General features: G+C 42.0%; 1 long non-coding RNA gene across 2 annotated transcripts in view; it reads right to left on the bottom strand.

The window, feature by feature from the left end:
* LOC119536345 overlaps positions 1-25,075 on the bottom strand; it is a 93,077-nt gene extending 68,002 nt beyond the window's left edge. For both annotated transcript variants that reach the window (XR_005217386.1, XR_005217387.1), the window contains exons 1-3: positions 25,004-25,075; positions 17,773-17,936; positions 16,304-16,458 (exon numbers count right to left, since the gene is read on the bottom strand). This is a non-coding gene — a long non-coding RNA (uncharacterized LOC119536345). The remainder of the gene's footprint in view (positions 1-16,303; positions 16,459-17,772; positions 17,937-25,003) is intronic.
* Between the last annotated feature and the right edge of the window lie 1,572 nt (positions 25,076-26,647).

The raw sequence follows: 26,647 nt of genomic DNA, 5'->3' as shown, positions 1-26,647 counted from the left end.
ACACCCTGGGATCTGAAACTAAGCATCCTCTTGTCCTCCCTGGATCTCCTTTATCTCCCGGGTCTGGAGAGTCCCTGCCTTTGAACTCTTTTCCAGATTGACCTCCCTCTTTTCATTCCTGCTGCTGCTACCCACTGTCAGATCCTCAGCTCTCACCATATGGGTGCAGGTGATATTGCTTGAGAGATTTCCACCACTCCAGACCCTTTTGACCACATACAGGCAAGATCTCCCCTAAAACTCAGCCCTCCTCCCTCCCCAGAACCCTTTTAGTCATTAGAGTCTTTAGAGACAAGGTCCAGGCCCTAAAAACTTTTGCGGGGTCCCAAGGTAATGTTTGAGGCCTAAAAATATATATGTTTTAATTGATAATCAAAATAAGAAAAGAAGAACTGAAATTAAGAAATTTTTAGTAAAGTACCTAATTAAAATTAATTTGTTGGACTTTGTATCTATGAAATTTCATCTCAACTGAAAATAATTTGGGGATTACTTTTTGATCACTTCACAGGAATTTCTGAATGTGGATGGTGATTGTCGAGTCATAATAGCCAATTTAAAATAAATGTATTTGAAACCAAATAATTTCAAAAGTGAAAATTATCCAAATCTTTTCTGTTTTATCTACAGAGGAAAAAATATATATGTACACACACACACACACACATATATATATATATATTAGTGTGGGATGTGGCTGTGCGTGAGACCAATAAAGCACTTTAAATACACCTGTTTTCCTGGAGACTTTCCTGTTTCAATACCAATAGTCAATACGCTCTCCAACCTGGACCCCTGCCTATTGGCACCCACCTCTGGTACTTGGTACCCTCCATAACCCAGCCCAACCTGAACCTAAACCTTATCTCATTCATTACTCATTCATTCATTCAACAAATTCACCTGATACTTGCTGTTACTGATATTCTGAGCTAACAATGAGCAAAACAGACATGATCTCCATCCTCCAGGAACTTAACTTACATTAAATTGATGGGGGACAGGGGTAAGGAGTGAATAAACAAATAGATAATAATAAACTGTCAGGTTTACTTCAAGAAAAATAAGTGATGGTAAGGGACTTGAGGGTGGCTGAGGGCAGGTTCTCTTTTTTGATAGGATGGCTAGAGGCGGCCTCTCTGATGTGGCCACATGGAAGCTATGAATTGAGTCAGGGAGGCAGCTGTGCAGAGGTCTGAGGGAAGACAGTTCCAGGCAGGGGAACAGCCTGTGCAAAGGCCCCGGGGTGGGCTAGAACAAAAGCAGGGAAACCAGTGTGGCTGCAACAGAATGAACAAGAGAATGTTAAAGTGAAAGAGGTAAAGGGTGGGGTGGGGCAGAACATAAAGAACTTTGACCAAGACTCAACTCCTCCTTTCTTCAGTACATTCTGTCATTAGCTCAATTTGCAAATGCTGCCCTTCTGTGGGAGGCGCTGTAACCGCTGGGCTGACGGGCTCATTAAGCAGCAGTAGCAATTTACCGAGCACCACAGGGCAACACAGATCTGTCAACACCTCCCTCCAACATCATGGACGGGGCCAACCAGGCAAAAATTACCTCACTAAAAGGCCACCAGCTGCCAATTCTAACAAAGGCTCCACCCCTCGTCCTTGATTTTGCTGCCCTAAAAGTCCTACTTGCAGCCCATTAGTCTCCTCTTAAATGCCAATTGCCCCTGTCCTTGTCTGTCCCCAACACATCCCAGGCAAATGTGAGCTTGATGTATTTTACCTCAACTGGTGTTGTAGTGAACAGGCCAAGCTTGCTAATTTTGCCTCCTTCTTGGTTACATTCGACTCTGTATTCATGATTCTTAAATGATGTGGGAGTTAAGTGAGTGCAATATAATTCAGAACTCTCCTAGTTTAGAAGTCTGGGGGGAATTGTAAATATTTTCCCCATGAATGGAACTTGTTTGGTTTTTGTTGAAAGGTGTCAGTGTTAAATAGTTAAATTTGGCCAGTAAATATTTACTGAACACCTCTCCGCTTCAGGCACTAAAGTGGAGCAGTGAACATGACACACCAGGTCCTTTTGGAAGGAACTTCCATTGGGGGAAGGAGGAGGCGAGGGGAAAAGCTGAACAATGAGTAAACGAATGACAAAGATACTTTCAGATCGTCCTAAATGCCGAGAGAATCACCCAAGATGATGGAGAGGGTGGGTGGGAAGGGATCGACAATGACTTCAATCTGGTAGCCCGAGACTGCCTCTGTGAGAAGATGGGCTTTGAGAGAAGACCTGAAGGACAATAGGGAGCCAGCCAGAAGTTTCTGGCTGAGGCAACAGAAAGTCCAAAGGTGCTGTAGTAGGAATGACTTAGCCTCTGGTGGAGCAGAAAGGGCACGTGGCTGGAAGACAGTGAACAGTGGGGAGAAGGGTACAAGATGAGGTCCTCGCCAGGTTGTACAAGATCTAGTGGTTTGGATTTTAAGTGCAATAGGGAGCCATTGGTGAGATTTTTAGCCTGGGAATGATGTGCTTGGTGTTTTAAACAGTTCACTGTGGCTGCCAGGTGAGAAAGCATTCAACAATCAGAGCTTACATTTGTACAGTGCTTTGCCATTTAGGAATGCCTTTCACATTTGCAATCTCATTAACATTGTAATGCCCTATAAGAGGAATAGAAGTGTTCCTATTTCATAGACGAAAATTTGAGGTTCAGAGAGGGTTAAGTGACTAAGTCTAGGTAAAATCAACAGCAAGCAGCAGGACTCAGTTGAAAGGACTTAGGCCAGAGTCTGCCTCGTCAGAGGAGTTCCCTGGATGAAGGTTAAAAGGGTGTGGACAGGGCATAAAAGGATAAATATTGCATGATCCACTTATATGAAATATCCAGAATAAGCAAACTCATAGATACATAAAGTAGATTATAGGTTACCGGGGTGGGGTAGGGAGGGAGGGGGGAATAGGATGTTTTTGTTTAATGGGTATAGCATATCTATTTGAGGTGATAGGAAAGTTTTGGTAATAGATGGTGGTGATGGTAGCACAACACTGGAAATGTAATTAATGCCACTGAATTGTACATCTAAGAATGGCTGAAATGGCAAATTTTATGTTATATATGTTACAACAATAATTAAAAAAAAAAAAAAAAGGGAAGGAATCAACAAGCAGCTACAATTCCATCCATCTCCTTACTGTAGCCAGCCAACAGCAGTCATGCCTGCTTTGTTCCCTTAGCGGTGTGGCTTCCCTTACCTGAAATACTCCTCTAAAGCCCACTTCCTTTCATTTATTCAATCCCTTTCTCAAAAGCTTCAGCCAGAGTAGCACTCTCCCCACCCAGTCACCCACCAGATTGTATATGATGAGCTCAGTTACAGTTTCCATAAATATGTCCTTGTACTTAACCTCATAATCATACCCTGCAGATGCCATGCCACCAAAATTGTGTTACTACCACAAACTTGCACACCTAAATCCCCCAAGAGTGCTTAGCATGTAATAAGTTGTTCAGTAAAAAATAGAATTCTCTCCCTTGAATAAGGGTTGTCATTTCCTGAGTGCTTACTATCTGCTAGGTGCTGAGTTATTGGTATTTTCCAAAAATTATTTCATCTAACTCTAGTAACAACCATCTTTGAGAAAGTTACTATTATCCCCATTTTACACATGAGGAAATTGAAGATCAGAGAGGTTGATGAGGAGCAAATGACAAAACTGGGACTCAATATAAGTTGATTTGATTTGACTCCAAAGCCCATGCTTTTAATCTCTGTTGTTCTTCCTTCTCATTGGCTATTGAGTGTCTCTGCTTTTTCAGCCTTGATGTTTGAATCTTAGGTATTAAAAGCAGGAATCTAAAAAAAAATTCAAATATTCGATGGAAACACATGGAAGAACCTTGCAAAAATCCCTGAGATGAATCATCAAGCCATTGGTCCACCTATCTATCCATCCATCTATCCATCCATCCATCCTTCCATCCATCCATCCATCCATCCATGTGTCTATTCATCTATCCACCTATCCATCCATCTATCCATTCATCCGTCTATCATAACAACCATCTTTCCCTCTGGTTCTTGCCAAATCTCTGAGGAAAGTATAGGTATACCATAAAAACTGGTGGGCGGGGTAAGGAGAGGAATGTATGAATGAGGTCTGGTTCCCAGAAGGATGTTACTTTTTGCTCCTCTGCAAGAAATGGAAGAGTGGTGGTAGGCAGGCTATAAAAACATTCTCTGGACCACCTCCTGTCCTCACCACTGCTCCTCTTTGCCCACTGCTAGCCTTGAAAAAGTGGCTGTGAGTCCAAAGCAGTCAAGTGGAGCTTCTGCCTTACTGATCCACCTAAGCAGGCAAAGTATATTTCAGAAACTCACACTTAGGTGTGCAATCTGGATTACTCACTGGATCAGTGGTGTCCAGTAAAGCAGAAATAACCACAGCTGCAGTGCAGCAGAAAGGATGGCAAAGGACCGCATGGGCGTCTTCCTTCTACAACGCCCCCTGAGGAGACCCTTAACCTCCAGAGCCTCAACTTCCTCCTCCGTTTAATATGCGTAGTAGGACGGGATTTTCTGTTTCCCTACCTCCTTTATCTTCTCCAACACCTCTGACATAGAGGAGGACTTCTGGCATAGAGGAAAGACAGAATAAAAAGATCGGGACTTCATTAAGCAGTAATACATCAACATGAGGCAATGATCAGTAGAGGTGGGCAATATTAGCAAAAGACAAATATGTTTATCCTGTTGATACTCCATTCTAATCCAAAGATTTACACAGGTAAGGCAGATGTAACAAACTAAAACACCTAGAAGGACCAGGCAGTAATATAAATGAATGGAACCAGAGGGAGCAATATATACACAAAAGGGACTGGGGTCCTGGAGGAGCTACAGATGAAGATCTGCCTAAAGGAGCAGGCACAATTCAGCTCCAAGATGTTGTCACCATGTGGGAACACAGGCTCAGGGCTAACGGATCATTCCACTTTTCAAGAAAAGCCAGAGATACCTATTCATTAGCAAAACCTCCTTATTTTTAAATGCTACCTACTAAACCAAGTTTTTGGAAAACAGCATGGGTCAATAAGACATGCCATGTTAAGGGGAACTACTTACTTCCCTTCCTGATGATTCTTCTATAGGAAGTGACATCTATTAGAGTGATACTTCTGGCCTCCTTGCACTCTCCACTCGGGCCTCCCTGGTGGGGAAAAGGAACTTAGCCTGCTGGAAGGAGAAACTGGGCATCCATAACCCAACACCTTCCTCTTTCCTTTCCCCTGGGAGCAACCTGCCCACAGTGGGCAGTTCTGCCTTGATCCTGCAGGGGCAGGCTTTGACCCTATGAAACGTAGTCTACCCCAGTCCAGCATGGGAACGAATGCAAAATTCTAGGATTCTGTATTAGGAACTCTATTTGCCTGCAGATGCAACCATATTCTCCAATATTCACTTTATCATTAAAGGTGATATGTTACCTCCATCAACTTGCTTTTTGACCTTTTTATTTAGTTGGTTCACAATGCAGACAGAGGAAAGGAATTCTATTTACTGGGTCTACCTCAAGACTCCTGAGATTGTAGGGCATCTCTGGTCCCATGTTGGAGCTACATACCCCAGAAAAACATGTTCTTAAACTTAATCCATTCCTGTGGTGTGAACCCACTGTAAGTAAGACCTTTTGATAAGTTATTTCAGTTAAGGTGTGACCCAATTCAATCAAGATGGGTCTTAATCCTATTACTGGAATCCTTTATAAGTGTCATGAAATTCAGACAGAGAGAAAGGGAAGCAAGAAGCTGAAGGTCAATGGAACCCAGAAGAGAAGGGAGAAGCCAAGGACAAAGGACCCAAGAACCAAGGATCACAGGCAGCCAGCCCCATAGTGCCAGCCTTCGGAAAAAGAAACATCGCCTTGATGATGCCTTGATTTGGACTTCTAGCCTCAAAACAATGAGCCATTAAATTCCCATCGTTTAAGCCAACCCATTGCAAGATATTTGCTTGAGCAGCCAAGGAAATAAAACACAGTCATAAATTTGCTCCCTCTGTCTAAAACTCAAATTTTTGGATGCACAATTAGGATCTGCCATCATCCACCAGGCCAAAGGCAGGAGCCATGCTCAGAACCTAGAAGACCTTCTAGTGATTCCCTAGGATGGAGTTGGGAGGGATGGGGGTAGAGAAGATCGAGGAGATTGTGGGAAATAGGAAAAGAAGGAGGGGAAACCCAAAAAGAGGAACACCTGGACACTCATCAGAGGAGGATGTTATATGGATTGAAAGGTGACTTGATGGGAAATTAAAAGAATGTTTTGCACCATCTTCTAAACACCATGCATGGTTGGGATCACCTAATAAGAAGATTAATGTCTTTCAGATAATGGTCTGTACCTATGCACCATTCCAAGGAGTAACATGAGAATAAAAACATCTCCCATCCCTCTTTCACAAGGTTGAAAGGATCAAATGAGTTATCTTTAGAGAACCTGACTGGAAGACCTTTTTATCTGTATCATCAACAACATAATTTAAGATGCCAAGAAGAATCAGATTTACTTATTCTGAAACTCACTTCCTAAAACCCCAGAGCACTGAAATCAGATGTTCTTTTCTGGAGAATGATTTAACAGCCATTGGGAGCAAGAAAAGCTGTTTCTTACAAAAAATGCTCGCAAAATAAACATAGAACCATTCTGAGGCTCATTCATCAAACATTTGTTGAGCATTTACTATATGCCTGTCACTGGTCTGAGAATTGGGGATACAAAATTGAATAAGTACTCTAAATAAAGACAGTTTATAGTGGTGGCAATTTCCAGCAATTCAATGTGCTGTGTTTCTTTGTTTTGTGTTACTTCAACTGAAAGTACATTTTTAAGGAATGTTTGGGAAGTAAAGCCCTACAATAAAAGATGCTTTGTTTCACTTCCTTTAGCTGCTACTTTATGACAGCGCTGACCTTCTGACTGGAAGCAAAATTCTGGCCTTTCTAAATATCCCATATTGGCTGGGCTTAATGGGTTTCAAAATAAATGGATTGGATTTCTCAACCTGTCAAAATACAGAGCATAAGGGCTTTTTTAAACTTGAGAGGTCTGCTCTGAGTGCAGATTCAGAGTCTGACCACGTGAGTGGGACAGCTGAAAGCCAGCTTATCAGCAACCTGTTATTTTTTGATGGGAGCAAAATTGACCGGGACAAAGAAATGAGCTCAGGGAGGTCAGACTAAATTAAACATAACATCAAGGCATCAGATGCCTTGGAGTCTCTCAGAAGGGAATTTTAGAGGATTTTAACCCAGACATAAACCTAAGCCGCACCTGACAGCTCCAGCAGCACTGTCCCTGGTAGGGGGCCGGGAAGGGAGTAGAGCTACCCGGAATGTGATCCCAGGAGCTAAGGCCTGATAAATATGCACAGAGTTAGCTATAAAATGACAGACTGTGTTGTCATTAATAATGGAAAGTTGGAAAGAGGCTTTGGGGTCAGACCAGCCTGGATTTGCTCCCCAACTCCACTCCTTCCTAGCTATATGAGCTTGAGCAAAACCTTAATTTCCCCATCTGTGAAGTGGGACTGATAACCATCAAAATGGTCAAATATAACAACCAAGTTGACTAATTCCCACCAAATGGAGTCCAAACCAGCTGCTCCTGACAATCAGTTTGGTTACCTCATGGTATGAACCAGGTCAAGAAAGACTCCAAGTATATTATGAAACGGCAAAACTGGGTCAAATGGAAAGTGTGATGTTTTAATGGTTGAATTCTGCCAGGGTATTTTTACAACTGTATGCAAAACCTCATTTAGAGATAATATATAAAGTAGAATTCGAGGCGTTTTATGAATGTGTGGCTCTTGTCAAATGACCCCCACACTGCACCCCCACCCTAGGGCCCTGCTCTCTCCTTGCATCAGAAAGGCTTTAGGAGTATTTAAGGCTTGGATCCTCATTTCAACCCCTTTCCCCACTATCTTACATCCTGTAAAACTTCTAAGTACCTGATCCCAAAGCATGGGGAAAGGGGAATGAGAGTATCCCAGAGGCCACTCATCATACAAGAAAGGACAGCAAAGTCCTCAGGAAAGGGGGCCCCTCTGCAGGAGTGTTTTTATTTCATGGTTAACAAAGTGGGAGGGAAACCTTTCTAGGATATGCTTTTCTGTCAAGGTCTCAGAATTTAAACCTCTCTGTCACCTAGCCATAGCTCTGAATGAATTATAGGAGTCAATTATTCTTTGAGCATGTGCTTCCTCTGTTGGAATAATCCCGTGGTGACTTCCGCACGTTTCCCCAAAGTCAGAGTTGGGGGTCTCTTATCAAGGCCAGCCAGAAGCATCCTATATGACTCAGCACAGACCCAGAGTCCTCATAAAGGGGGGTGGGGTGGGGGATGGGAGGGACAAGCACAAAGAAGGAAGGAAGGGAAAGGAAGGGGAGGAAGGGAAGAGGAGGGGAGGGGAAATGGAAGGGGAAAGGGAAGGAAAGAAAAGGGAGGAAGGAAGGAAGGGAGGGAGGAAAGAAGGGAAGAGGAGAAAGGGAAGGAGGGAGGGAAGGAAGGAAGTCAATTATTAACTCCACTTGGCCACAACCAACAGCTCATCCAAGACACTTGCAGAGTAGGTTCAGGGATCACGGGACATGTATCAGAAGGACGCACATGAAAATCCAGCTTGGATTATACTGTGTGGGGGGAGCAGGAACCCAGTGGGAAAATTCCGCATTTCCATTTTGCTGGCTCCAGAAACCAGCAGATCATTAAATGGACATCAAGAGCTGGTATTGGGAATTACAAGATATAAAGATTTCCCAGTCAGGACATGAAATAAATCATGGAATGAATGTCCACGGACAAAGAGAAGTGCCTATCAGCACTGGGCCAGTAAATAACCTAGGAGCTACAATGGCATAAACCGGGAGGGGTGGTGTTGCCAGTTTATGTGCATCTGTCCGACTGTTACTGCGAATTATGAGCCAGAGAGCAGTGTCTGTAGCATATTGAAGTAGAAAAGGATCCTCACTGGTGTTCCTATGTTTGTCTTCTTTTTATTCTTTATTAGCACCATCCTTTTGACCTTCATCATGACCATTGTTATCATCATCATCAATCATTTTTATCATTCTTCTTTGCCTGTACATGGACTCTCATAATCTATAGAGAACTTCTGCATCCACAATTTCATCATGACAGCCCCTCTTTGAGATGGACAAGGCAGTATCAATATCCCCATTTGCCCACTGAAAAATCCAAAGCTTAGAGAAGGTAAGTGGTTGGCCCTAATTCACATACTCAAGTACAGGTCTTGTAAATACTATCAGCTTACAATAGTAACTTGACTCTGTGGGAGGTATCAAAATATTTAGCAACTGATAACACATGGATACTGAACAGTCAAACAGATGCCAGCCATGCACAAGGCATCTGGCCATTCTAGTTCATACAGCTGAATGTCTCCAAGATGTCTGACCTGAGGCCACTACTCTAAACACTCTGGCAGGGTGTCTTTTGGTCCAGCCTTCTCTGCCATTTCATATAAGCCCTTCTATTCCCAAATAACACTGTATGATGAGGCACTAAGAGGTGAGATGGTGGGTTATTATAATAAAGAGGGATCTCTTGAGCTTGCCCTCCCTGACTCTCTTGAGATAAGGGAGGGGAGGGAAGTCGTGAGGGTGGGGAGGGAGGGAATTACATGGGTTTATGGGCTGAAAGAAGTCATCACTCTTCAAGGCTCAGAGGATGAAAACTCCAGACAGGAGACAAAGCCAGGAATGAGGACCCAGGTGGAAATGGGATCAGAGTTGGAGCTGATTGGGAATCAAATGAATAGCCTGTTTTCCCACTGGGAAATAGGAGGATCTGCTACTTGCTTCTCCCGGTGTGCAGCATGTGGGCATATTGGTCTGGTTAAGACACGGCAATGTGGGTGCACAACAAGTAGCCAGTGCTTTCATTAAGCTAATAGAAAATGTGCACATATGATCTCAGAAATTAATAGAAGATAAATTAGATCTTCAGTTTCTCAGAAGCTACCCTCCCTATTTTGCGTAAAAGAATGTTACTCATTTTATTTTTACTTAGTTTTACCAACTCTTCCTATGTACTATACTTTGAAAAAGATTTCTTTTTAAATTGCAAAAGTAATACATATTCACAGGTAGAAAAAATTAATATAGATAAGCCCCCCAAAAAGAAAATTAAAATTACCCCATGTGATTTCTCTATCCAGAAATAATATGGTTTAATATTTTGTTGTACATCCTTCCAGACATTGTCCTGTGCATAAAAATATCATTGGTACTATTATAATTTACAAAAATTTAGTTATTCTATGCCTGCTGTTTTGTCTACCTATCATTCTTGGAAGTTCAGGGGCATTATCTCTGTCTGACAGTGTGGACTTAATACTAGGAATCTGAGAATATTTTATTGCATGGGTATCTTGTTGCTATCATAAAATCAGAGGCAGAATAATATTTATTAGGAATATCCAAGCACAGGGCTCAGAAACAAATCGCTTGTGCCTGAACAGCAGTCTGTGTTTTCAAAGTGGCCATGTAAAACGCAAAGCCCAGTGGAACCATATATCACCACTACATAAACAATAATAACAATTCTTGATTTATATCTTCATTTTTTCTGCCATGTTCTTGCAGAAAAGTTGGTAAAGCCTGATTAGACTAGACTGTTACACCTACTGTTTTAGAAGATGGAAGATAGGAGAAAATACCACACAATGAAAAGGGGGTAGGCACGGAAACCCCAAGGGAAATCTGTTTTTTATAAAAATCTAGGACTTGTCAGCATGCTACACAGCTGTAAAGATTAGAGTAAGGCAAAACAAATGTGAGTTATTTCTTGGATCAAAAGTTTCAATCACCTTTTGGGCTTACTTTGTAGGCATTTGGTATCTGCAAATGATAAGCAAGATAGCAAACTAAAAAAAAAAAAAAAAATCCAGAACATAAGGCTTTCAGGTGAAATGGTCTTTAACCATGTTTCTGTCTCCTGGTTTCATCAAAAGGATTTCTATCAGCATGGGGTGCAGGCTTAACATTGAGATGAAGGTGTGTTCCTTTTTTATGGTTATAATCCTGCTGAATTGTTATGAAGTAGAAATGTGTGCAGAGATATGTGGCCAAACAAAGGCCCCAGTCTCTCCATTTAAATAGGGGGTCGCTTGTGAGAAATTATTCTACAGGATTTTTGAGAACACATATTATTATGGGATTACTTCTAATAGAATTTACACACAAAGGGTGCTTGATTAATTACATTTTGGGTGCTGTAGGGTTGCAACAATTTTTCAGAATCCACTGATTTGGAATTTGTGATGTTTTAGCTATCGTGTACCTGAGTCTTACTGGGTTAAACTGCTGCTGGTTAACCCGCTAGTATTTATTGAGCTATACTTGCCCAGAACCCAGCCAAGCACTCGCTGAGTTAGAAAAGAAATTCTTTTCTTGGAGAGCTGATATCTTCACTGAAGAGAAAACTGTTACGCATATCAAAACATAAGAAAAGACCAAGGTAGCTCAATATCGAGTTTCTATTAAGAAAGTTTTAGAAAAGAAAAAAAAAAATTGTTGTGGTCTAGAGAACTGAATCAGCAACACCAATTCTTATATGTTACAAGCAGTGAGAAGAGAAAAGAAAAATACGAGAACCCAAAAAAGCAAAACGGATATTCCCCTTCATGGTTTCATATTCCATAAAAACAGGAAATGAAGGCTAATCCAGGGAAAAGGTGTGATGTTAAATGGGAAATAGCAGAACTGGGAAAAGAAACTTGGAAAGCAGAGAGACAGATGGTAGATTACAGGTTACCAGGGGCTGGGAGTGAGGGGAATCGGGGGTTATTGCTTAATGGGTGCAGAATTTCTGTTTGAGGTGATGAAAGAGTTTGGGTAATGGATTGTGGTGACAGTAGCATAATATTGTAAATGCAATTAGTACCACTGAATTGTACACTTGAAAGTGGTTAGAATGGGAAATTTTGAGTTGCATATATATCACCACAAAAAAATTTTTTAGAAAACTGGGAAAGTATGCTAGAAATGATATTTTTCCTGCTTGTTCTTTCTCTCCCTCCCCCTCCCTCCTTCCCTCCCCCCCACCCCCCTCTTTCAGCAAACATTTACTGAGCACCTATTTAGTGCCAGATCCTCTGGTAGATGCTGGGGATGAAGGTGAACCAGACAGACACGGTCTCAGCCCTCGTGGGGCTAGGAGGATAAACAACTAAACAAATACATAAACCTAGTGAAGATGGTCCTTGTTAATTACTGTGAAGGAAATGAACAAAGCCCAGTGATGTGAGAAGGATTAAGGGACAGTGGGGGGAACCTACTTAGATAGGGTGGTCAGCAAGGGTCTCACTGAAGAAAGCACAGTTTAACCAAGACCTAAAGAATGAGAGTAGCCAGATATTCAGTGTTTGGGGTATAGGGAACAGCAAGTGCAAAGACCGTGGGAGAGGAAGGAGTTTGCATGATTAGAAACTGTATGAAGGCAGGCGTGGCTGGAGCAAGCTAGTAAGGAGGAAAATGAGATGACAATTAAGAGCTCATGGTAAAGAACTTGAATTTTATTCTCAGAGCAGTGGAAATTTTAAATAGGGGAGTCGCAGGATCTGACTTGTGTTTTTAAAAGATCACCCAGGCACAATGTCACACCATATATAATAATTAACTCAAAGTGGATCATGGACCTAAACGTAAGAGCTAAACCTATAAAACTCTTAGAAGAAAATATAGGAGTAAATCTTCATGACCTTGGATTAGGCAATAGTTTTTTAGATATGACACCAAAGCACAAAGGACAGAAGGAAAGAAAAAAAAAGATAAACTTGCAGTTTATCAGAATTTAAAACTTTTATGCTTTGAATGATACCATCAAGAAAGTGGAAAGACACCCAGAGAATGGGAGATAATATTTGAAAATCATATGTTTGATAAGGGATTGTGTCCAGAATATATAAAGAACTCTTACAACTCAATAATAAAAACACAAATAATCCAATTAAAAATGGGCGAAGAATTTGAATAGACATTTCTCCAAAGAAGATACATAAATGGCTAATAAACACATGAAAGGATGCTCAACATCATCAGTTCTTAGGGAAATGAAAATCAAAGCCACCATGGGATACCAGTTCACACCCACAAGGATGGCTATAATCAAAAACACAGACAACATCAAATGCTGGCAAGGATGTAGAGAAATCAGAACCCTCATATATTGCTGGTGGGATTGTAAAATGGTACAACCCCTTTGGATAACAATTTGGCTGTCCCTCAAAATGTTAAACACGGAGTTACCCTATGATCCAGCAATTTCACTCCTAGGCATATACACCTAAGGGAATTGAAAACATGTCCACACAAAAACTTGTACATGAATATTCATTACAGCATTATTCATAATAGCCAAGTGGAAACAACACACATATCCATCAGCTGATGAATGGATAAACAAAATGTGGTATATCCACACCAGGGAGTATTATTGGGCCATGAAAAGGAATGAAATACTAATACATGCTGTAACATAGATGAATCTTGAAACATTATGCTAAGTAAAAGAAGCAAGACACAAAAGGCCACTTACTGCATGATTCTATTTATGTGAGATGTCCAGAATAGGCAAATCTACAGAGACAGAAAATAAATTAGTGGTTGCCAAGGGCTAGGGGAGAAGGGGATGAGGCGTAATTACTAACGGGTATGGATTGATGAAAATGTACTAAATTTAGCTAGTGGTGATGGTTGCACAACTCTGTGAATATACTAGAAAGCACAGAATTGTATACTTTAAAAGGGTGAATCTTATGGTATGTGTATTGTATCTCAATAAAGTTGTCAAAAAAAAAAAACAAACAACGTAAAGATCACCCTGATTGCTTTATGAAGAAAATGGAGAAAGGGTCCTCTAAAGATGAAAACGGAAGCAGGATGATCAGTTAAGAAGCTAGAGCAGCCATCGAGGCCACAGGACAAAAGCGGTTCACACAGGGTAAGGGTTAAGGAAAGGGGGAATCATGGGTTTGGGGCTTGAGTAAATGTGTATAGGGGTGCCACTTACTGTCTTCCCCCAGAGGGAGAATGGGAAAACTTGCACTGAACCATAACCCCAGCCCTATGAGGTAGGTATTGTCCCTATTTATAATTGAGTAAGTGAGGATCCAAGAAGTTCATGAAGTGTCTTCATTAGTGGTAGTGCTTGTGATTAACCAAAGCCTGACTCTGACACCCATGCTCTTTACTGCCTATCATACAAGAAGAGATTTTTAAAAAGAAGGAAAGAGATCTAGTTGGGGCATTCCTGGATAAAGCATAATAAAAGAGGGTCAGACGTTCTATATGGAGTATTTCTGCCACTTTGGTTCTAGCCTAATATCTTGTACACACTGGCACCAAGAACCAGATGGGAGAAAATTATCCCCAGAATCCAGTCAGTCACCAAGTACTGTTAGTGATTCTCAAATTTGTTCACAACTCTCTCCAGTCACATGCAGTTGCTTCCTTAGTTCAGTGTCCCCTCATCTCTTGCCTAGATTATTGCCAACACCCTCGTAACTGTTTTCCCTGCTTCCAGGGCTACCTGCCACCTCACCCCTCCCCACCCCCAGCATATGTATGCTGCAGCGTGCACACACACTCATCCCTCCTAATCCCTTTTCCCTAGGTAGGATGCTTTTCTAAAATGCCAACCTGTTCATTTCACTCCCTTCCTTAAAACCCTTTGGGGATTCTCTGTTGTTCTGGGATCAAGTTCAAGCTCCTTATTTCAACTCACAAGGCCCTTCACTCTCTGAAGCCTGTGTACCTTTCCAGCGTCTTCCTCACCCTCTCTCCCCACCCACCCCCCACATGAAACAATTTTCAGTTTCCTGAATGCACCATACTCTTGCTGACCTCAGGCCTTTCCACGTGCCATTCCCTTTGTCTGAAAGGGAATTTGCATAGCTAATTCCTACACACCCTTCAGTCCTCCAAGAAGTGCTCCCTTACCCCCGAATCTGGGTGAGGTCCCTCAGAGGTGTCCTCATGGCACCTTGTACGCCCCCATCAGCAGGGAGAGATTAACGGATGGGCCACCTGATCAGCCACCTGGGTCAGCAGTCGATGAGGAATAAAAAGCATCAGAAATGTAACGAGATTAGAAAAATTCTCTCTCCTAGAACAGCTCTCAGGAATAATACCCCCCAAGGGACAAGCCTGAGCAGCAACACTAGATGATCATTAAACTGCCCTCCAAGAGGGGCAGGACTGTTTGATTGCAGGGCTTTTGGCCAAGTGGATAACTGCAGGTTTGGGGCCAGAGCTGAATTGCTCAGGACCTTAGACATGAGGCTGCATGTTGACACCAGCAGGCCTCCTTTTTTCCCTTCCCTCCTGACAGAATCACAATGAATGTTATACACTGGTGGGCTCTGTAGGGGACATGATCAAAAAGGCTCTGACAGGTGAGTAAAAGTCCCATCTCATGACATGTTCAGCTACTCCTCTGATGAAAGTTGAATACATTTTTAAAGCACATTGATTTAATGGGTGTCTGATTATTATCCTGCCCAAGGGCTCGAATATTTCAGTTCTGACCTACCCATCTGTTCTGGTTTGCTAATGCTGCTGAAATGCAAAACACCAGAGATGGATTGGCTTTTCTAAAAGGGGGTTTATTTGGTCACACAGTTACAGTCTTAAGGCCATAAAGTGTCCAAGGTAACACATCAGCAATCGGGTACCTTCACTGGAGGATGGCCAATGGCATCTGGAAAACCTCTGTTAGCTGGGAAGGCACATGGCTGGCGTCTGCTCCAAAGTTCTGGTTCAAAATGTCTTCCTCCCAGGACGTTCCTCTCTAGGCTGCAGTTCCTCAAAAATGTCACTCTTAGTTGCTCTTGGGGTGCTCTTCCTCTCACAGCTTCTCCGGAGCAAAAGTCTGCTTTCAACAGCTGTCTTCAAACTGTCCCATAATCTGCAGCTCCTCTCTCAGTTCCTGTACATTCTTCAAAGTGTCCCTCTTGGCTGTAGCTCCTCTTCAAAATGTCACTCACAGCTGCACTGAGTTCCCTCTGCCCGTCAGCTCATTTATATGGCTCCACTGATCAAGGCCCACCCTGAATGAGTGGGGCCATGCCTCCATGGAATTATCTAATCAGAGTCATCACCCACAGCTGGGTGGGGCACAGCTCCAAAGAAACACTCAAAGAAATCTAATCAACACTGATAATGTCTGCCACACAAGATTACATCACAGATAACGGCATTTGGGGGACATAATACATTCAAACTGGCACACCATCAGAGCAACCATCACATAATAGTAACTTACTGTAGCCTTTACTTAGATGTAGGGGCTCATCCGTGGCAGAGCTGGGCTTCAAACTCAGACCAGGTGGCTCAGATCCTGTGCTTCCATCTGGTAGGATACACTCCCTCTTGATGACAAGGACTAAGTCATCCTTTTTACTGATACATCCCCTGCAGCTGAGCGTGGACAAAATGCATAGGAAAACTTAACAAATATTTGCTGAATGAGTCTTTGATTCAGAGAAGCCTGTGATTCATGCATTCAACAAATGTTTACGAAGTGCTATGTGTCCATTCTGGGCCCTGGCACACAGTGGTGACAAGACACTACAGACCTCAGTGACCCCTTTTCAGGCTCACACATGAAGAAGGAACCCAGTCTCCCACATTCCCACCAGATGGACATCCCACTTCTGGTTTATTGCCCTAAAAGGTAATGCCTTTGGTTTTTAGACAGTTCTTAGATTCTTTTTTTGTTGAAGAAATTAGCTGTTCCGAGCCTTCCATCTGAAGAGGCACAACCTTGTTCTACTTTCTCGTCCATTTAACAGCTTTTCACATATTTGAAGATAGGTCTTATCTCTCTCACGGGTTTTCTTTCCTCTAATCTAAACTAAGCTCCCTTGGTCCCTTCATCAGTGTCTGCTCTGATATCATTTCTGCAGGACACACAATTCATTCATCCGCTCACTCATTCATTTAAATCTTACTAGCGACTTACTCTGTACCAGGTACTGTGCTAGGAGTTAGGGATACAGTAGTGAAGGACCTGGTTCCTTCTCTCAAGAAATGCCCGGTCCACTGGGGGATGGAAACAATTAAAGAAACAATTTCAACATGTCCTATGTGGCAAGGGCTGTAATCAGGATATGATAGGTGTGATAGAACCACTCAATCCTTCAACCAATTTTTAAGCTGGCCACTCTTCTCTGGAACCATTCAGTTTGGCCCTGTCTGTCTTACAGTATGGCCAACAGAACTGAAAAGAATACAGTGGAATCTCCACTACCCTGCTTTGACTAGAGTTCAGTCCAGAGCTGCAATTAATTTATTTAGCAGGTCGCTATTTAAATAATCCTGGTATTAATTGAATGAAGTGTTATTACGCCCACCCTGTACTAATGAAATGAAATATATAGATAGATGATGATAGATAGATGATAGATAGATAGAAAGGTAGATGGATAGGTAGATAGAGCAAGTGAGCAATCAACATTTTACATTTACTTTTATCCCTGGTAAATATCTTCTTGTTTCAGCCTAGCAAAACACTCAGACACAGTACCAAGGCTCAAATTCCAGTTCTGCTGCTTCTAGCTAGGAGACCCACTTACATATAGGTCTGTTATGAGGATTAAACGGAATGGTGAATGAAATTACCTGGCATACTGCCTGGTACTCAATAAATACTAGTGACATTTATTCTTGAGTTTCAGGTTCACCAAAAGTTTTTAAAATTTTGTGTTTGGACACTCAGTGTATGAGGTTTACCTCAGTTTCTTGTCACTGCAAACCTGACATTGTGTCTTCTGAAGTTCTCAGTCATCACTCCATTCTTAGCTCCATTCCTCATCGGCCTCTGTTTCCCCTCATTTTCAAACTTTTCAAGGCCCAAATTTCAAGCTTTCAGAAGGTTAACAAACCAGCATCGCCACCTGGAGGAGAGCATGAGCATCTGGGTAAGAAAACAATTTCATGGCACCAGATAAACTAACTCAGCTGTTTTGTGCTGGTGCTAACGAGGCCAAGTTCACAGGTTCATCCCCCAAAGGGCCAATTAGTTCTACACCGAGACACACTTCAGAACACAGCCCCAGCCTCTAGCTTTGCCCCCAGTTCACACATGTGTGGCCTTGGTTAGAAAGTAGATTCATCAATCCACTCCCACTTTTCATAATTTCTTAAAACCCCAATGCAAGGCAATGGAGAAACAACAAGGATGAAAAAGACATGCTCCCTGCTCTTAAGGAAACTTCAGCCTACAACATGGTTTCCGAACATGATTCTTGAGACATCAGCGGGAGTTATGAGAAGGAATGGCTCCACAGTGTAAAATTAGTTTGGGAAACACTGAGTTTTTAAAGTCAAAGGGTTCCTTACCAAAGGACTTCTCGGAGCCCTTAATCTGCCAATGTCGCTGCTAATTTTCCAAGAGGGAAACGTGGCAAGTAGCATGTCCCACACTTGAACGGACGTAGGACACTCCCACCCCCCCTTTTTAAAGGCAGAATAGTGATGAATCTGCTGGCCCAGGGTACAGCTGCTTCCACAGGAAACTCTATCTTAATAAGAAACTCATCCACAGAGAACTCTTCACAGTTTATGGCTAAGTTAAAAAAAAAAAAAAAAAAAAAGCAGACTATAGAATAGTGTCCCATTTTGAAAAGGTGGAACATAAATGTATACATACTTGAGAGAGAAAAATCAGGAAGGACATACAGTGGTGATCTTTTTGTTGGAGTGGTGGATGTTTGTTTTTCTGAGTCCTTTCTCTATCATCTAAGTTTTCTGCAGTGAACATATATGTAAGTTAAAAAATAAAAACACATAGTACATGATCGAGGAGGGGACGCCATTTTCATATGACTATTTTCATAGAACACTAGTAAGAGCTGACATTTACTTAAAGCTAATGAAGGGCCTAGTGTGTGAATTATTTGGATGATCTCATTTAAACGTCATGTGAAATGAGGTACCATTTTTGCCCTAATTTAAAAAGGAGAAATTGAAGAAACAGAGAAACAAACCCTGTGGAGCCAGAATTTGAACGCTTCACATCTCTCTTCACCATCAGACGCTCATACACACACACCACACACCACAAAGAGAGAGAAGATGTTCTCCAGGGAGAGAGGCTATTAGAGCTTGGCTAGTCATCCTAGTCACCATTTAAAAATGCTTACTGGTGCCAAGAATTATTCTAAGTGCCTTGGCATATGTCAGCAAATATCAGCAGGGCTCACCTAGCCTTTGAGATCATCTGCCTTCTTCAGGATTACTTGGATCAACTCTCTCTTCCCTCTTCCTCACTGACCACCAGAAACTCCAAAAACTATTGATTCCTCCCACTTTGTTGGCCAGAACAGTTCAGCCCTCTTCCAACCTCTCTCTCCATCCTTGACTCCCACCCCACCTCAGTACATCCAAAGACCATGAACAGTAACATGTTTTGCTAAATTCCACTTGCTCAATCTTTCTCTCCCAGGGGAAGGGCACAAGGGAAAAATGTATTTCCTCACTGATGTGAAGCATGCCTACGTCCCTCCGCCCCTTAAAAGGAAGAGGAGGCTGTAGTCAGTTTTGGTTTAAACTGTTATTTTTATTTTTCATTACACATACATTAATGAGGTAGAGTCTTTGATTAACTCCATTTTACAAATGAGAAAACAGGTGAGGTAACTTGCCCAAAGGGTCAGTGCAGTAAGTGACTGGACCACTATTTGAACCCAGGCCTGTCCAACTCCACATCTCATGAACCAGGATTTAGGGGAGAGAAGAGGTAATCCAAGGGCAGGATGCAGAAAGTTCCCCTGGGGAAGTGCTCTTACACTATGAAAATATGTCAAGTTGACTCAGTTTCTTTGATGGGAGAACAGACTAGTTAGAACCCCTGACTGAAGCAAGCACCCAATTATTCACCCTTCAGGTCAAGTAATCTGGTCCCACAAATTAAATGATGATTTCTTTACTGCTTACCTCACTGACAACAGTGGCCCTCTAAAAAGAAAATCCTTCTTTTTTTTCTCCTTTGTTTCCTTTTTAGGAACTAGGCAATCACCCACATTAGAAAACCATTCCTTTATGTTATAAAAGAATGTTTTTTTCATGGGAGGCCTTTTCTTTGCCCTCCCTGGATCTAAAGGAAGATGGTTACTTGACCCTTTCCTTTCTTGGTGGCATCTTTTACCCCCACTACAAAATCCCAGGCCCCTGCAGAACAAACTAATTTTCTGTTCTTCATCTGCCTTCTAGATGAGCTTGTGGCTGAATTTTTCGACCAGTTGGGCCTTAAAGGGCAAGCAGGTCTCGGGGCAGACAGCATCGCAAAGCAATCTTGCACCTGCAAGATGCCACTAGCACCTTTGACCAAACTGCACAGTTTTGACATCTTGTGATAGAGCTGGAGTTTGAAAAATAGGACTAAGGGTTGATTGAGGTCCAAAAAAATAAATCTTTTCTATGGCCACGAAGCAGTTACAATTACACAACTGAAATACCAGCCCTTTGGAAAAGCTATCAAACCCACTCATGCAGTTGGGTAATATCATCATCCTAGATGGCTGGTGTGTGAAGCACAGAACAGAGTGAGCTAAGCAGACACAATCCATTATGTGAGACATTTCCAAGATAGGATATATGTTTCTGATGCGGCAGTGAAATGGGCTCAGACAGATGCCAAAGTACCCTTCTCAAAGGCCGGCATGGTGTATTAAAACAATAACTAACATTTATGGATCTCTTTCTGTTTGTCAGGTCTGTGCTACGTCTCACATGTATTATTTCACGTATTCCTCAGAGTAACCCTTGAGGGAGGTGCTATTATTACCCCCAATTTACAGATGAAGAAACACAGCCTCCTAAGTGTTAAGTAACTAGCCTAAGATGATGCCGCTAGTAAATGGTAGAGCAGAATTCAAATCCAAGTTTCCCTGACACCAGGGTCCACACCCTTAGTCACTGGCACCATACCCATGTGATGCAGGTAGAGTGCCTCCAGCCTGCCTTTTGGAGTCAGATAGCACTAGACTCAAATTCTGGCTTTATTAGTCAATTGGTTCATGTATCTAAGCTCTCTAAACTGTAGTCTCCTTATCTGCAAAATGTGGCAATACTAATGCCTAGTATGCAAGGAGGTAAATAAACCAAAGACCCACATGGGTCAGTGCAGAACCAGAATCCTTCTTAAATGGACAGGAGGAGGAAAAAAGATTCCTATGTCAGTTATTGCTTTGTTTCATTTATAGGGCCAGTAGCCCATGGTAAGCACTCAACAAGTTGTAGCTATTGTAATTCTTTTTTTTCTTTTAAGTTGTACCTTTAAATAACCAGACCAATTCATATAATTCAAATGCTACTTAAATCATCCCACTTCCTCCTCCACCCCACTTTTTTTAAACCTGAAACTTTGTTTCCCCTAATTTGTACTAAAACAGAATGGGATTGCATAGCAGGAATCCCATCTTAGCAGCCCAAAGCTTTGTTTCTCAAAAATTCAGATTGATCTGTACCTATCTGGAAATCTGAAAACAAACCTCCTGGCAAAGAATTCAAGAGGTTAGGCCCACTGGCCTGGTTCAAGTATAATAGCAGTTCCAGGATTGGAGAAGAGGGAGCTTACATTTCAATGAAACAAGATGGTGATAAGTGCTATAAAAAAAGAGTATACAGAAGTGGCCTCTCTTTCTAAGCCAAACTCTGCAAATGAACTCACTACCTTTCCCTCTACATGGGACATGACTCCCAGGGATGAGCCTGGCCCTGGCATTATAGGATTGACAATGCCTTCTTGACCAAAAGGGGGAAAAGAAATGAAACAAAATAGTTTTGGTGGCTAAAATATTTCAAATAGAGCTGAGAGGTCATTCTGGAGGTTATTCTTATGCAAGCTTCAGCCAGATATTGCAATTTGCCATAGTATGCCAAGCCCCTGGACTCTATCTAAGACTCTATAAAAGCTTTACTTATCAAGTTTATTTTTTCAGAAACTTAAAGTCTCCAGATTGTTCCTATGCTGGATAAGACCTGAAAACCTGAGGTACCAGTCTCTCCAAGAACATCGACTAGTTGGATTCCTCTACCCCGTAATGTTGATACCCCTTTTCAGCATGAAGAAGTTAAAATGGCCATTGCTCAGATAGCCTTGAAGCTTGAGAGAATGATGAAATGAGAAGGAGGGGTTGTAATGGCAAAGTTAGTATTTAACAAATGATTATGACTACTGACTCATTATATAGACATTTCTTTTTAGTTTCTAGTGTATTCAAGTAGCCAGAAGGAAATACCTGAAAATGATGAACTGTAATCTAGTAGCCTTGATCTTTGATAATGATTGTGTAACTATATAGGGCTTTTATCTTGTGACCGTGTGATTGTAAACACCCTGTGACTGACTTCCTCTTTATCCAGTGTATGGGCAGATGAGTAATAAAATAAAGACATGCATTAAAAAAATATGGGAATATGGGGGAAAATATCCCTAAGTAAACTATGGATGATATTTAATAGTCCTACTTTAATAATCTTTCATCAATTGTAACAAATGTAACTACTGTTAAAAAAGAATAGAATTACAAAAAAAGTGCTACCATCAATTGAAACAAATTTTCCACACCAATGCAAATGTTGGTGGTGGGGTGATGTATGGGCACCCTGTATTTTATGCATGATTGTTCTGTAAACCCACAACTTCTCTAAAAAAAAAGATAGAAAGAAGAGAGAGAGAGAGAGGAAGAGACAGAGGGAGAGAGAGGGGTAGAGAGAGGGCATAGAGAGCATCATCGAGGTGGCTGTTTTAGTTCAGGTGGTGGAGGAACAGCTGTTTAGATAGAAGGAACAGAAAAGGCAAAGGCTCTGAGCCAGGCACAACAGAAGGAGGTGATTATAACTGGAGTACAGGGAAGGAAGTGATGGCTGGAAGAAAATGAGTTTAGAGAGATAAGCAGGGTCAATATCATGTAGTTTAGATGTAGTTTAGATTTTATTATCAATGCAATGGGAAGCTTTTACAGGTTTTAAATAGGGAAGGGGGACTGGTTCACAAGACCTAATTTATACTTTGGGCAAATCACTCTGGCTGTGTAGAGGATGAATTATAGTAAGACAAGAATTTTGTCTGTAAGATCAGTTAGGAGGTCACTGAAGTAGATTAAGCAAGAAATGGTGGTTGTAGGGATAAGATGGGAGCAGTGGGGATAGAAGGAAGTTGGATTCAAAGTTGATTTTGGAGGTTGATCTAGAAGGATTTACTCTTGCACTAGAATTGGCACTTAAGGGAAAGAAAAATCAAGGGTGACTTGGGTTTGGGGGCCTGAGCAAAGCATGAGTAGTGGTGCCATTTACTCAGGTGGTTAAGTTGGAGGAGAGTGGAATTTGGAGGAAAGACCATAGTTCTGTTTTGGCATTCTAAGTGGACATGTCAAGTGGGCAATAGTATCTGGATCTCGAGTTCAGGGAAGAGGTCTGGGCTCCAGAGATATATTAGAGACAGATGAGTATTTATGTGGCATCACCATCAATATAAGCTCCCAGTATCAGAAATAGTAGCCAGTAAATAGTATTTACCCTGGCTCCCAGTCCCTGTTTTACACCTTGGATTTAAGCACAGATTCTGGCCTACCTTGCCTTGACAACCCATTTCATCATCCGGCTTTTTAACTTCACAGTTCCCAATTTGACTCTTGGCTCTGCAGTTTCCCTGGATTTCAGCATGACTTGAAACTTTGCTTGGGAAATACTTCGTCTCTTTCCTGGACCCCAGGCCTATGAAGGAAGTTCCATCTGAGGTCAGCCAGTTCATGTACACTGGCAGGAGTCTACACTAGCCCTGGGGACTACAAGAAGGCTTCACCTGAGAAGCCCACTTTGACCACTGTACCTTGAAGCAAAAACGGAAACTCAGATCATTGAAAGGTAGATGAGATTCCTTGGTGATTTTATTCAGGCCAGGCAGCCCAAAGCACCAGGCTATACAAACAACTGTTACTGTCAAGAAGTTGCTAAAGCTTCTCTGGCCAGAGAAATTGGCCCTGGAACAGCGCTTCTATCTCATCCTGGTGGTGGCTGGCTGAGTCAGTCACATGGTGAGCAGTGGCACTTGGTGGGGTAGTGTCATCCAGCAGCAGCCCCAGAGTACAGAACAGAGAGAGGATCTCATCTATGAAAGCAGGTAGTTGTTTGCTCTTGGAGGAGAAATATGCCCCAAAAGGCTATAACTTTGGCATGAAATCACCATGCAAGGCTGGAAAGGACTATTCAAAACCCTGAAGACCATCTACAGTTACTTTCTGTCTGCCCCATTCCTTTAGTTAGGAATATTTTGGTTGCAAGGGTCAGAAAGTCACCCAACATAGCTTACATTAAAAAGAAAGAGAATACAGGAGTATTTACATAAGGAAAAGGCAAGAAAGTAAAGCCGGATGTCATGGGGGCCAGGAACTAGAAACAAGAAAGCTGGGGACAAGGATTCCATTCTCCATCTCTCTGAGGGAGCATGGTTTCTCATCTCTGGTTCATCCTGCATGTCTGCTTTGACCCCAGCTGGTGACCAGCTTCCCCCGGCATAGCATATATGTGGCCACTCCACCAACCTCACTTAACGTGAACCTCCAGCCAGAGTCACTAAGTCCCAACTCTAAATTCCAGGGGGAAATAATACGACTGGCCCAGCCTGGGTCAGCTGTCCACCTTTTAACCAATCTGTGACCTGAGAGAAACAGAATGATGTGGTTCCATCATGTCTGTGTGGTCCCACTCTTGTCTGTGAGGGGAAATTTTCAAGGAAACATGGCTGACGAGACATCCAAAGAGTCTAGCCCTTCACCCAGCCCCTGAAGGTCCCTGAGGCAACACCTTACCTGCCCATTACCTGGTCCCACAGAGGAGTATCCCACTGTAACAACCCATATAACTAGCTCTTCTACAAGCCACCTCTGAGTCTGCTCCCCTAAACGGAGCTCTGCCCTCCACTATAAGTATGGGTTCCACCCATACTCCCTTCCTGTACCTTCAAACACCGTCAATGCCTGAGTGGTTGTCCAGGCTGCTACTCAAGAGAAGCTCCAGCATCCCTCCAGCCTGTGAAAACCCGACACAAGGCATTATTTCACAAAGTATCTCCCATGGAGCACTGCTCTACCAGGATGGTAACAGGAGCTCTTCAGAAAAAGGGGTGGAATAGAGTGGCTTTGTTCAACTTGGCTTTGGAACATGGAGTAGACATTATGCTTTTTCTGCCCAAAACAACACGCCCTCTCTTTTGAAGAACTGCTCCTCCCCAGCTCCAAACATGAGATCCTGGTGGAGGCTTCCAGTCACAGTGGCTCACTTTCCTCTGGCCACAGGGGAGGCACCTGACCCAGGCCAGGCCAGGCGTAGTACTGGTGACAGAGATTGTTCCAAGGGGATGGCACATGAGCCAGTCCCAGCTGATTAGGGTCCTTCGCTTTGCTATTTTTGAACTGGAAATTCTCAGGCCTCTCAGTCATAGAGCTTGAGGGACTTCAGTCCACGATGGTCTGCAGCCCTGTTCCCTGCTACACAAAGCAGCAGGAATAAAAACCACTATTGAAACTATCACTACTGAACTCCTAATGGGTGACAGGTGCTTTGTGTTCCTGATCTCACTTTTACTTTTCAGATAAATTTTAGGTAGGTAGGTGATTATCCCCATGTAATGGATGAGAAAACCAAAGCTGAGAGAGAGGTGAAATAATTTGCTCAAGGTCATATAATAAATGAGTGGCAGAGCCTGTGTTTCTCACTCCAAAGCCCATACTCAAAATCCTTACCCTCTGAGTATTTGATTATGGGTCTCTTCACACCCACCATTCATACCTATGGGTCTTTGAAAGGATTTTAATCACCTGTTTAAGGTGAATAAGACCATTACATGGTCCTTACATGCTCCTTAAGAGCCAGGAGTTTTTCTTGTTTATCATCCATCTAACACAGGGACTGATATTTAGTGGGTGATCAATATACTTTTGTAAGTGAATTCCTAATACTATTGCATTAGTATGTTGGTAATATAATTTATACATATCATAATTAGTATATTAATATAAATATCCATTGCCATAACACAATGGTGTTGAATTTCCTATTCCCTACTATTGGACATTTGGACTATTTCCAGTTTTTAGTTTTAATATGCAGTATAATACTTTGCTATGACTGGAACTTGGAATGGGAGCAAAAAGTAGAAGGTGAACCTAATGAAAGAAAAATCATGTTCTGCATCTTTCATGAGACTATTTTGAGTGAGTCCTATTAAGTAATACAGTAATTGAACACAGTAGTAAAACAATTCTGGGATTATGATAATAAAATTATCAACCTTTTCTAGTAAATAAATGCCACAATTTTCATTAGGAAAACACTCATGTTTACTATATTGTAAAATACACTGTGCCTTCCTATCTAGGCAAAATTCAGAATTTTTTTTAAAGTGGGAATATCAAAATGCTGTAATTTAGAAAAAAACCACATAGCTAACTTGAAGCAAACTGAATTTAGTCAATAGTGTAACAGAACTGATACACACACACACACACACATATAGAGAGAGAGAGAGCGCACTTTATATCTGTGGTTTCTAGTTCAGATTTTAAACTTTGGTTTCCTGAGAGCTGTTGTTGAATAACTCTCA

Source organism: Choloepus didactylus, chromosome 6 (assembly GCF_015220235.1).
Source record: "Choloepus didactylus isolate mChoDid1 chromosome 6, mChoDid1.pri, whole genome shotgun sequence".
Taxonomy (NCBI): Eukaryota; Metazoa; Chordata; class Mammalia; order Pilosa; family Megalonychidae; genus Choloepus; species Choloepus didactylus.
Note: the sequence above shows the minus strand (reverse complement) of the source record. Positions and strands in the feature narration are given on the sequence as shown.